General features: G+C 44.4%; 1 protein-coding gene across 1 annotated transcript in view; it reads right to left on the bottom strand.

Moving 5' to 3' along the window:
* Positions 1-13,325, bottom strand: part of gnal2 (guanine nucleotide binding protein (G protein), alpha activating activity polypeptide, olfactory type 2) — a 550,721-nt gene that overhangs the window by 426,727 nt on the left and 110,669 nt on the right. The window lies entirely within an intron of this gene.

Genomic DNA, 13,325 nt, shown 5'->3' with positions numbered 1-13,325 from the left:
CTTTTTTCACGGCCGTTTTTTTGCTGGTCTTCGACATTCCCCTCCTCTGTGCTGTCTCCCGACTTTTACTGCCTTCACTGGCCCTAGGACCGGGCGTTAACCCCCGACAATGCCGTTCCCGAACGGGAGCCCTTCAACGCGCGGCTGCCTCCCGCCCGCCGTCACCGGAAGTCCGTATCTTGATATTTTTGTACCTCTATTTAAATTTAAGACGATAAGTTTCAGAGCCAGCTTTCTCAGCTACAAAAGGTGATAGTGCCTCTTTTGTAAATAACAATAATGCTGGAACAGGTAGTAATTTTAGGTAGGTTTTTGTTAATCAGTGGCATTGAAGGATATGGGTACAAGATGGATATATGGAGTTAGGTCACGGATCATCAAGGATCTCACTGAATAGCGGAACGGACTTAAGGGACTAATCTTATTACACTTGTTCATATGTTGCATAAGATCATAAGTCGCAGGATCAGAAGTAGGCCACACGGCCCATTGAGTCTGCTCGCCATTCAATGGCATCATGGCTGATCTGATATAATCCTCATCTCCATTTTCCTTTCTTATCCCATTGATTCCCTTACTGATTAAAAATCTGTCTATCTCAGTCTTGAACATATTTAATGACCCAGCCTCTACAGCCCTCTGCAGTAAAGAATTCCACAGATTCACTACCTTCTAAGAGAATAAATTCCTCCTCATCTCTGTCTTAAATGGAAGATCCCATATGGTTAGATAATGCCCTCTGGTCCTCGACTATCCCACAAGAGGAAACATCCTCTCAGCATCAACCCTGTCAAACCCCCTGAGAATCCTAGAAGTCTCATTCCCCTAAATTCCAATGTGTACAAGTCCAATCTTCTCGAGCTCTCCCCATACCTGGAATCAACCTGTGAACCTTCTCTGGACTGCCTCCAATGCCAATATATCTATCTTTAGATAAGGGGGCCAAAACTTCACATATTCCAGGTGTGGTAACTAGTATCTTGTATAGTTTTAACAGTAATTCCCTATTTTTATTCTCCATTCCCTTTGAAATAAAGGTCAACATTCCATTTCCCTTCCCAATTACCTGCTGAACTCGCATGCTAGCTTTTTGTGATTTATGCACCAGGACCCCCAAATCCATCTGTGCTGCAATTTTCTGAAGTATTTCACCATTTAAATAATATTCAGTGCCTTTATTAGTTGTACCGAAGTGCATAACTTCACATTTTCCTACATTATATTCCATCTACCAAATGTTTGGCCACTCACCTAACCAGTCTATATCCCTCTGTAGACTCTGTTATCCTCATCTCTTGCATTCCCATGTATTTTTGTGTTTCCCGCAAACTTGGCAATAGTGCATTTACTTCCCTCCTCCAAGTTATTACCAACGATAGCGAATAGATGTGGCCCAGCACAGACCCATGTGGCACTCCACTAGTTACAGGTTGAAGATTCACCCGAGGAAGGAGCAGTGCTCCGAAAGCTATTGATTCAAAACAAACTTGTTGGACTTTAACCTGGTGTTGCAAGACTCCTTACTGTTCTATCAGTTAGCCAATCCTCTCTCCATGCTAATATACTACCCCCAACCCCATGAGCTCTTTCTTATTAAGTAGCAATTTTGGAAATCCAAATATATTATATCAACTGGTTCGCCTTTATCTACCCTGCTCATTACTACCTCAAAGAATTCCAATAAAATTGTCAGGCATGATTTCCCCTTCATGAAGCCATGCTGATTGCTTGATTACATCCTTAAGTTAAGCTAACTGGCCTATAGTTACCTGTTTTTTGTTTCCCTCCTTTTTTGAATAAAGATGTCACAAAGGTATTATTCCAATCCTCCGGAACTTTGCCAGAATTTAAGAATTCTTGGAAGCTTACTACAAGTACATCCAATATCTCTGTAGCTACTTCCTCATGGCTACCTCTGCCAATTTGATTTTCCCAATCTACATGAAGATTAAAGTCACCCATGATTAAAGTGCTGACTTTTTTTAATGCCTTTTTTATCTCCTGATTTATTCTCTGGCCTACAGTATAGATAATGTTAGGGGCCTAAAGGCTTCTCCTGAGAGTGTCTTTTCCACCTTATTATTTCTTGCCTCCACCCATTTGGGTTCTATGTCTTCCGATCCAAGATCATTCCTCGCTGTTATACTTATTCCAACTCGTACTAACAAAGCTACCCCACCACCCTTTCCTTCCCGCCTGTCCTTATGAAAGGTCACATATCCCTGAATATTTAGTTCCCAGTTTTGATCTGTAACCACATCTCTAACCCTAATGGCTACTAGATCATACCCATTAATCTCAATTTATGCCATTAATTCATTTATTTTGTGCCGAATGTTGAGTAAAGAGCCATTCATTTAGCCTTGTTACCATTTTTTTCCTTTTTAACCCTATTTGCTTTTTTAATGTTTGTATACTCTATCCCTTCCTATCACACTCTGGGTATCATTACCGAAATAGCTGTCTTGTAATGCTGTTATATACTTTTGCTTTGTAAGCCGACATGTCCCATCTACAGAACTGCTCTCTCCCCCCCCCCCCCCGCCCCCCCCCCCCCCCCCCCCACTAACCCTTATTTAGTTTAAAGCCCGCTCAACTGCCCTAGTTGTAAATGTAAATCGCTTATTGTCACAAGTAGGCTTCAAATTAAGTTACTGTGAAAAGCCCCTAGTCGCCACATTCCGCCTTATGAGATTTGCAAGTATACCAGCATGATTCAGATGTAGGCCTGTCCCAGCGGTGGGCCCCCACTTTCCCCAGAACTGGTGCCCATGAACTGTAACCTCCTTCTCCCACACCAGTCTTGAGCTACATATTCAGCTCTCTGACTTGATGTACCCTATGATGTACGAAATTTGCATGTTTCTTGGGTAATAATCCAGAGATTAGAACCTGTGTGTTTCTGTTGTTTAATTTAGTGCCGAGTTCTTAGCGTTACTAGTTGCTGGTAGTAGTGATGTAGTCATAGAAATTTAATGTATTATAGTGTGTATTTTTTTTCCAATTTGCCCTCTATTATATTTCAGCTAAGCCAAATGGCAACTTAGTTAGTCCATCAAACGAAGTACAAGAAAGCAATTGACTCCTTTGCCTTAGACCACAGCTGGGTTGCAACCTTGCACCTGTTATGTTAGTTTTGTTGAACGCAGCGGTTATTAAATCTGCTTTGTCTACCCTTTCAAATAGTGCATTCTGATTATTTCACATCTGTCATTGTGGTGTTCTTCTAATGTTAGGGCTAAATACAGAGTAGATGATGATTCCTGTTCTCGAGTTGGAGATATTAGTTAGTCATTCAGCTATCGATTTTCTACCTGTCATGGAGGAGCTGAACTTTGCTTACATTTGGTATGAAGACTGGGATGTGGATGCCACTAGCAAGGCCATCATTTATTGCCTCTCCCCAACTGCCCTGGAGAAGGTAATTGTGAGCCACCTTCTTCGCTGTAGTCCACGTGACGCAGGTACACCACCCACAGTGCTATAGCGAGGGATTCCCAAGATTTTGACCTAGCGACCGAGAAGGAATGACTATTTGTTTCCAAGTCAGGGTTGTGTGTGTGACTCTGAGAGGAACTTGCACATGTGTGTCTGGTACACAGGAGGCTTTACATACTGCATGTTCTAGTCAGACTTAAAAAAGATTGTGATGGTTTCATCATTCCATTGCCCAGCGCATTTCTGTGATGACAACTGTTTATTTAACAGCATTTCCAAGAAGCAGTCAAACAGATTCTACCTCCCATCCCCAAAGTAGGCTTGTGAGACATTTTATGCCCATAACTTGATCAGTCAGTCTTGACACACAGTCTCACCTATAGCACTCCTGTTGCATTATTAGAAACTTTGCTGTTTTTCTATCCAGCAAACAGCCTTTCAGAAATGTTTGGGCTGGGTTTCGCTACAGTGGGGCATCTAACACGGTTAGTTGTAAGACATCTTCCTACACCCTTCAGCACAAAAGACTTTCTGACTCCCAAGTTTACAAAGGTTTGGGCTGATAATGGTGCAGTGTGGGGAGATGGGGAGACATTTAAGCTGGGGGCATCCTCCATCAGGGACTCTGGAGCTCTGGCCCTCCCTCTGCTTCTCTCGTGCCTTTCCCCCGACAATGAAATCACCAACCTCGCCTTAATCCCAGGGCATCCCCTACCCTCCTCTCAATGGGACCCACCGTACTTACCACAGCCCTGGTGCCGGGATTTGGCCTTTTCTGGCCAATGCATGCTGTGCCTTGAGGGGCTGGAGAGCTGTTGGCCAATCAGATTGACCAACAGCTCTCCAAGGCAGAATTTCCGTCCAATTACAGGCGGAGGTCTCACCTGCTGCCAAACAATGCTCAGTTAAGCGTAAAATGGCCGAAGGCCTGTCAGTAGGAAAGGGTTCCCCTGCCAACTCTCAGGGTGAAGGACTCTGGGTGCTCACCATCCTGAAGATTCAGTCCTTCATGTCTCAGTTCAAAAAGTATACGTCAGTGTGCTGGACACCGTTATAAATGGACCGCGTTTGTAAAACATCTGTGTTTAGGTCAAGACCAAATACCATGCATCTATCACTTACACACAGACGCACATTATTCAGTCATACTTTCAAAAATGCAGAGTTATTTATCACTGAAGGAATCAGTGGCCTTAAAACTGGTACTGTTCAAGGAGGAGTTGCACAATCCGTTTTGCCAAAAGCAATGATATGAAGGAGTGTGCAATATAGTTTTGCGGTGTTTACATAATGGCTTATGAATGGTGATTCCATTCTTCTAAAACCCTACACCTTTCTCACCAGGTTCACTTTGAACAGGTCTGGCAGCACAGAGAGAAACTGTGAAAATGTTGAGTCTAAAATGACTCTTTTTCTGAAGTGGAGTGATATTGGACTTGAAATGTTAACTCGGTTGCTCTCTCCACAGATGCTGCCAGACCTGCTGAGTTTTTCCAGCATTTCCTGTTTTTATTTCAGATTTCCAGGATCTGCAATATTGTGCTTTTAATTTGAACAGGGTATTAAGGGGTATTAACTTAAGGGGAAATAGCTTAAGTTAGGTTAAGAAAGTGTAGTGCAACAAGTGGCAAGATCGGTCAATAGTGCATTTATTGTTAAGATTTAGTTGAATCCCAGTGGCAGGGCATAAATGCCCACAATACATTTCACTGTCATTTTTATTTTTCAGCCTGAATATTTTGACGATTTGTGCCACACCATCGTCCACCCTATCCCCGTAACCCAGTAACTCCACCTAACCTTTTTGGACACAAAGGGCAATTTATCATGGCCAATCCACCTAACCTACAGATCTTTGGACTGTGGGAGGAAACCGGAGGACCCAGAGGAAACCCATGCTGATACAGGGAGAACGTGCTGACTCTGCACAGACAGTGACCCAAGCTGGGAATCGAACCGGGGGCCCTGGAGCTGTGAAGCAACTGTACTAACCACTGTGCCACTGTGCTGCCCACATCATAGTGATGTGGGTAGTAATCATAGTGTACCCCAAGATTATTGACACCAAAAAACAGGATAATTTAAAGGAATATGTACTTTAGCACTCAACTGATTCTGGTCAGGAAATGTTGGCAACAGATCTACATACTGACATCTTACAGCTCTCCTCAACTTTCCATCTACTCTGGGAGGTGAAATACAACAGGTATACCATGCTACATTTATCCAGTGCTAAACGCAGTTGAAAGTCAAGTTACAGGTATTAAAACAGGCACCTCTTGATCTTGGGTGACCTTAATGCACAAGACAGATTCCACTGGAGAAAACAATTAACTTAATTTTTGACGGAGTTACAACTCCAGTTGGTGTTATAACTGAACGGGAAGATCCTAGAATGGAACCCTGTAAGACCATAATCTTTACTTATCTTTTCTAAAACATGAAGGAACAGAGTCACAGGATTGCTGATTAATTTTAACAAGGAAAAAACATTTATTAAACATGAAAAAATTGGACTGTTATACAGTACACCTTTATTTCCCCCTTATCTTAACAGTTATACTCTAACAGTAGAGTTGAGGAACCACAAAGGCAAAAAAATCATAATGGGAGTTATGTACAGGCCTCCTAACAGTGGTCAGGACCAGGGGCACAAAATGCACCACGAAATAGAAAGTGCATGTCAGAAAGGCAAGGTCACAGTGATCATGGGGGACTTCAATATGCAGGTGGACTGGGTAAATAATGTTGCCAGTGGACCCAAGGAAAGGGAATTCATTGAATGTTTACAGGAGGGTTTTTTGGAACAGCTTGTGATGGAGCCCACGAGGGAACAGGCCATTCTGGACAAGTGTTATGTAATGAGCCAGACTTGATTAAAGATCTTAAAGTAAGGGAACACTTAGGAGGCAGTGATCATAATATGGTAGAATTCAATCTCCAATTTGAAAGAAAGAAGGTAGAATCAGATGTAAAGGTGTTACAGATAAATAAAGGTAACTACAGGGGCATGAGAGAGGAACTGACGAAAATCGACTGGGAGCAGAGCCTAGTGGGAAAGACAGTAGGACAGCACTGGCAGGAGTTTCTGGGAGTAATTGAGGACACAGCACAGAGGTTCATCCCAAAGAAAAGAAAGGTTATCAGAGGGGGGATTAGGCAGCCATGGCTGACAAAGGAAGTTAGGGAATGCATCAAAGCAAAAGAGAAAGCCTATAATGTGGCAAAGAGTAGTGGGAAGTCAGAAGATTGGGAAGGCTACAAAAACAAACAGAGGATAACAAAGAGAGAAATAAGGAAAGAGAGGATCAATTATGAAGGTAGGCTAGCCAGTAACATTAGGAATGATAGTAAAAGTTTCTTTAAATACATTAAAAACAAAAGGGAGGCAAAAGTAGACATTGGGCCGCTCCAAAATGACGCTGGTAATCTAGTGATGGGAGACAAGGAAATAGCTGAGGAACTAAATAAGTACTTTGCGTCAGTCTTCACAGTAGAAGACATGAGTAATATCCCAACAATTCAGGAGAGTCAGGGGGCAGAGTTGAATATGGTAGCCATCACAAAGGAGAAAGTGCTAGAGAAACTAAGAGGTCTAAAAATTGATAAATCTCCGGGCCCAGATGGGCTACATCCTAGAGTTCTAAAGGAGATCGCTGAAGAAATAGTGAGGCGTTAGTTATGATCTTTCAAAAGTCACTGGAGTCAGGGAAAGTCCCAGACGATTGGAAAATCGCTGTTGTAACCCCCCTGTTCAAGAAGGGAACAAGGAAAAAGATGGAAAATTATAGGCCAATTAGCCTAACCTCGGTTGTTGGCAAGATTCTAGAATCCATTGTTAAGGATGAGATTTCTAAATTCTTGGAAGTACAGGGTCGGATTAGGACAAGTCAGCATGGGTTTAGTAAGGGGACGTCGTGCCTGACAAACCTGTTAGAGTTATTTGAACAAATAGGTTAGACCAAGGAGAGCCAATGGATGTTATCTATCTTGACTTCCAAAAAGCCTTTGATAAGGTGCCTCACGGGAGACTGCTGAGTAAAATAAGGGCCCATGGTACTCGAGGCAGGGTACTAACATGGATTAACGATTGGCTGTCAGGCAGAAGGCAGAGAGTTGGGATAAAGGATTATTTTTCAGAATGGCAACCGGTGACGAGTGGTGTCCCGCAGGGTTCAGTGTTGGGGCCACAGCTGTTCTCTTTATATATTAACGATCTAGATGACGGGACTGGGGGCATTCTGGCTAAGTTTGCCGATGATACAAAGATAGGTGGAGGGGCAGGTAGTATGGAGGAAGTGGGGAGGCTGCAGAAAGATTTAGACAGTTTAGGAGAGTGGTCCAAGAAATGGCTGATGAAATTCAACATGGGCAAGTGCGAGGTCTTGCACTTTGGAAAAAAGAATAGTGGCATGGACTATTTTCTAAACAGTGACAAAATTCATAATGCTGAAGTGCAAAGGGACTTGGGAGTCCTAGTCCAGGATTCTCTAAAGGTAAACTTGCAGGTTGAGTCCGTAATTAAGAAAGCAAATGCAATGTTGTCATTCATCTCAAGAGGCTTGGAATATAAAAGCAGGGATGTACTTCTGAAGCTTTATAAAGCATTAGTTAGGCCCCATTTAGAATACTGTGAGCAATTTTGGGCCCCACACCTCAGGAAGGACATACTGGCACAGGAGCACTGGCACTGGAGCGGGTTCAGCGGAGATTCACACGGATGATCCCAAGAATGGTAGGCCTAACATACGATGAACGTCTGAGGATCCTGGGATTATATTCATTGGAGTTTAGGAGGTTGAGGGGAGATCTAATAGAAACTTACAAGATAATCAATGGCTTAGATAGGGTGGACGTAGGGAAGTTGTTTCCATTAGCAGGGGAGACTAGGACCCGGGGGCACAGCCTTAGAATAAAAGGGAGTCACTTTAGAACAGAGATGAGGAGATATTTCTTCAGCCAGAGAGTGGTGGGTCTGTGGAATTCATTGCCACAGAGGGCGGTGGAGGCCGTGACGTTGAGTGTCTTTAAGACAGAAGTTGATAAATTCTTGATTTCTCGAGGAATTAAGGGCTATGGAGAGAGAGCAGATAAATGGGAGTTGAAATCAGCCATGATTGAATGGTGGAGTGGACCCGATGGGCCGAATGGCCTTACTTCCGCTCCTATGTCTTATGGTCTTATACACAAGGTTTTAAGATCAACATGGATTACAAAGTAAGATACAATGATCTCAAACACACAAAGTCCCTTTTAAGCACACTAAATGACTGAGGTCAAATACACACTCCACTTTGAACCCTAGTTAGTGTCTGAGGATTTCTCCTCCAAATCCCTCCAGATGATTGCCACGTGAGTGCTTACAAATTCCACTCCCAAAACATGCTTTAAAATCTTCTCTTATAATAATGCCTGGCCTTGGCGGTTTGCATTCTGAAACTCGGCCCATGTTTTCCAACTGACTTTATTGAAAAGAGTTTCTGCTCCACATTTAGCCAGTCCAGGATTTTACATCGAACCCTTCAGGATGTCTTTGTCTTGACTGCTGTACAAACTGTTAAAATTGCAGTAACTCTCTATTTCCCAGACTCTTATTGAAATTACATCAAATGTTTCATCTACCTTTGAAGTCTGCTGTCCCGTATTAAATCTAGTTACTACAATATGCCTCTTTAAATCAAATTATTTGTTGAATTCTGAACAACACCTTGGTCTCGGTTTACTTAACTTCTGTCGTCTGAAACATTCTGTCCCAATTCCCTGGTTATTTGAACTATATCTAGCTCCTTAGGAAGCTTGCATCTTTGCAACATCCTTATCCTGACCAGCTTCTCCTGGCAGAGCTGCATTCCCCAGTAACCGGTCTCCAACTATTCTTTGTTCCAGATAAGACTTCCCCCTCTGGGAAGTGGCCCCTGTTTCTAAGCCATGCCCCGTTACTACTATTTATTCTTCACACTGTAGCCCTCTCTAAGCACAACAGAAACAGAGCTGGAACTTAACCAACCCCCACATCTACAAACACCTTTGTCCAGCAAGAATCTAACTCTAGGCTTTACCTTCCAGGCACAGAAACGTTAAGTTAAACCCACGTAAAACTATACCTTGGACGGGATTCTCCGTTGGCCGATGCCGGAATCGGGAAACGCAATTCGGCGTAGAATCGATTTTTACTCCGTAATCGTGACGGGTGCTGGTTTCATGCAAAATCGCAATTCACGGGTGCCTCGCGGCGTCACTGCATTCCACTCCGCACGTACAGTAAATGCCGTTGGGATATCATTGGGAGGCCTAACCCTGTATTTTTCAGGGCCTCTGTGATGCTCCACCTCCACTGGGTCAAATTCCCGACAGCGAGGTTCACTTGTGCTTTTAAAAATTGTGAAACAGGCACCGTGGCTGCTGAGGGGGAGAGAGGGGATACGGAAAGTGTCCAACATCGCCATAGTTTGCTGACAGTTGTGTCGCTGGCTGGGAGGCTTCCGTCAGGGCCTGGAGGGTGCCAGGAGGTGGGCTGTGGGGTCAGGGTGGACGGGCACGGAACACAATTGCCGCAGCCGGCAAGGCAGCACACGCCGCTAACAGCTCACTGTGAACTTAGGGCCACAGGTCGAATAGGTAACCCCCTCAGACCCCTCCCCATTCCCCCCCCCCCCCACCCCACCTCCAGTCGCAGCAAACCCATCAGTGGGATGGGCACGCTCCAGCTCAACCAGTGTCATCTTGTTGGCTGGGTGGAGTGTGTTCGGGGAGTGAAGTGTGTATATGCGGCTGCAGCTTGTCGGTCTCCCGAGTGTCAATCACGGATCCCGCACTGTTTCTCATTGGAAGTGATTGTGTTCCATATGGCACCGGTGCTAATCCCTCCACAGTCGCTGATTCAATCCAGGTGCGACACCAGTTTTGCTGTCGTAATTCCGCGAATCCTGCCCCGGTGTCAACACTTAGTCTCAGAAACAGAGAATTCCGCCACTTATTTCTAATTTTCACCTTTACAACCTGGAGGTCCCCCTCCAAGTTAAGCACCATCCGGACTTGGAAATATATTGTCGTTCCTTCGCTGTCGCTGGGACAAAATCCTGGAACTCCCTCCCTAATAGCACAGTGGTTGTACCTACACCTGAAGGACTGCAGCGGGTCAAGAAGACAACTCACCACCACCTTCCCAAGGCAACTAGGGATGGGCAATAAATGCTGGCCTAACCAATGATGCCCACATCCTGTAAGTGAATAAAAATTATTATTTTTTCAAAATTAGAAATCTCTTTAAGCCACCCTTGTTTGGGGCGGCACGGTGGCGCAGTGGCTAGCACTGTTGCCCATGGTGCTGAGGACCCAGGTTCGATGCCGGCCCCGGGTCAGTGTGGAGTTTGCACATTCTCCCCGTATCTGCGTGGATTTCACCCCCACAACCCAAAGATGTACAGGGTAGGTGGATTGGTCACACAAAATTGCCCCTTAATTGGAAGAAAAATAATTGGGTACTCAAAATTTATTTTTTTGAAATACTATCTTTGTTTACCTAACAATGGTTATAGTCTCTGTACATGGTGCTTACAAAACTTGAATTAATTTTGGTTAAAGAGTAACTGAACGTTTGGTTTACTTTCTCCTCCTCCCTCCCCCTCTCCCACCCCCAACAAAAAATAAAGACTGAGGGTGGTTTATTAAACCTGGAACTGCTATCAAACGCAACAGGTTCATGACTATCAACTTGTGACCGGGCAGTCTAATCTTTTAGCAATATTCTACTTCTACAACAAGCAGGAGGTGGATCCGGCTGGTTTAAACTGGAACATTGGAACACTGGGCTAAATCGCTGGCTTTTAAAGCAGACCAAAGCAGGCCAGCAGCAAGCACGGTTCGATTCCCGTACCAGCCTCCCCGAACAGGCGCCGGAATGTGGCGACTAGGGGCTTTTCACAGTAACTTCATTTAAGCCTACTCGTGACAATAAGTGATTTTCATTTCATTTTCATTTCATTACTGGTACCAGTGGTTTGTTTACTGGCTCAACTGCATAAAACCAGGATAACTGACGCTTACAGTGGGGAAACCAGTTGTTTTCCCATTTGCCCAGTTGACTTCAACTGAAGCCACTTGAATCGGACTGGACCAATTGACTTCTGTTGGAACAATTTGGAGTTAAGTGGAGCCAGTTGTCATGCAGTTGCTTCTAAGATTTTTAAGAACTGGAAACTGCACCAATTGAAACCAACTGTATCTTTATTTTCTAAAATATTTTTATTCAGGACATTTTCTTTTCATATACAAAACACAATATTCAATCCAACATCATACAATTCTCATTATAAACACCCCACCTACCATACCACCCCAGAAGCCCCGTTTTGTCACTATAAAACAAACCTCCCCCCGCCCCCCCTCCCAATGATGATTACCAACTCTTAAAAGGAGGAAATTAACATCCTCCAACTCGAGTAGAAGCCCTCCTCCCAACCCCTAATAGAAAGCTTTATCGTGTCCAAATGTAAAAATTCCGACAGGTCACTGACCCACCCTGCTGCTCTTGGCGGCTCCGAAACCCGCCACTCTAGCAAGCTCCTCCTCCGAGCCTTCAGGGAGGCAAGGGTCAATACATCATCCTCTCTCCCCTCTTGCACTCTCACCCCAAATATCGCCACCCACGAGCTCGGGGCCACCTTCACTACTAAAGTTTCCCACATTATCCCAAAAAGGACCCCAAAACCCCTCCGATTTGGGACACCAGAACATGTGTGTGTGGTTCCCCGGCCCCACCGCTCGTATCTGTCCTGCGCCTTTGGAAAGAACCCACTCATACGCGTCTTTGACATATGTGCTCTGAGCACCACTTTAAATTGAATTAAACTCAATCTGGCACATGAGTAGGTCTCACTCCAAACCCCACCCCCCAAATGCACCACCCAACTCCTGCTCCCTCTTTATCTCCACCAGCAAGATTCCGCCATTAACTTTTTTTTTATTCATAGTTAATCAAATTCAGCAACACCAACGCCCCCCCCCCCCCCCCCCCCCACCGCTGCCTGTCCCTTTGCAAAACAGCTCGGCTCCCTGAATCAGAGGTACTGCCCAAACAAAGGCCAAAATGATCCTATTTATCCTCCCAAAAAAAGATTTGAGCTGGCAAATTGAGAGATTCTATAAAGCAATTAAAAACTTCAGAAGGACAGTCATTTTCACGTTTGAACCCGCCCTACCAATGATTCCCATATATTCCTCATATTTAGTTTATACCCCTAAAAAGCGCCAAATTTATTCAGCATCTCCATAATCCTACTACTTACACTAGAGATTGAGTCCATCACGTATACCAACAATTTGGCTGCATATAGGGACACTAAGTGTTCCACACCGTTGTGCCCACAGCGACAATGGAAAATGTAACGGGGAAGTGAATGAAAATACCCCAAACTTGTTGTGTTAGTACGAACACTAGCCATAGGGACCCTGTACAACAACCTATTCCAGCCAATGAACCCTGGTCCAAACCCAAACCGCCCCAAAACCTCAAAGCCACTCCCACTCAAGCTGGTCAAACGCCTTCTCCGTGTCCATGGGTATTATCACCTCAGTTTCCTGACCTGTCGGGGCGTCACCACCACAATCAACCTCCTAAATCGGGCAACATATCACCCCCGGAACACAATTCTCCAAGCGTGTTGACAACTTTGGCCAACAGCTTCGCATTTGCATGGAGCAATGCCATAAGATTGATAGGAAGCACACTCCTCTGAATCCTTATCCCTTTTCAAAATGACCAAAATTAAAGCTTGTACCAACGTGGGTGGGAGTTCTCCCCCCACATGCAGCTAACGAATCCTTGAACATTTCCATTAGTTGAGGCCCCAACTCTTTGGCAAACAATTTATAAAATTGCCCCCCCC

This window comes from Scyliorhinus torazame, chromosome 11 (assembly GCF_047496885.1).
Source record: "Scyliorhinus torazame isolate Kashiwa2021f chromosome 11, sScyTor2.1, whole genome shotgun sequence".
Classification (NCBI taxonomy): Eukaryota; Metazoa; Chordata; class Chondrichthyes; order Carcharhiniformes; family Scyliorhinidae; genus Scyliorhinus; species Scyliorhinus torazame.
This window is presented reverse-complemented; position numbering and strand designations above follow the sequence as displayed.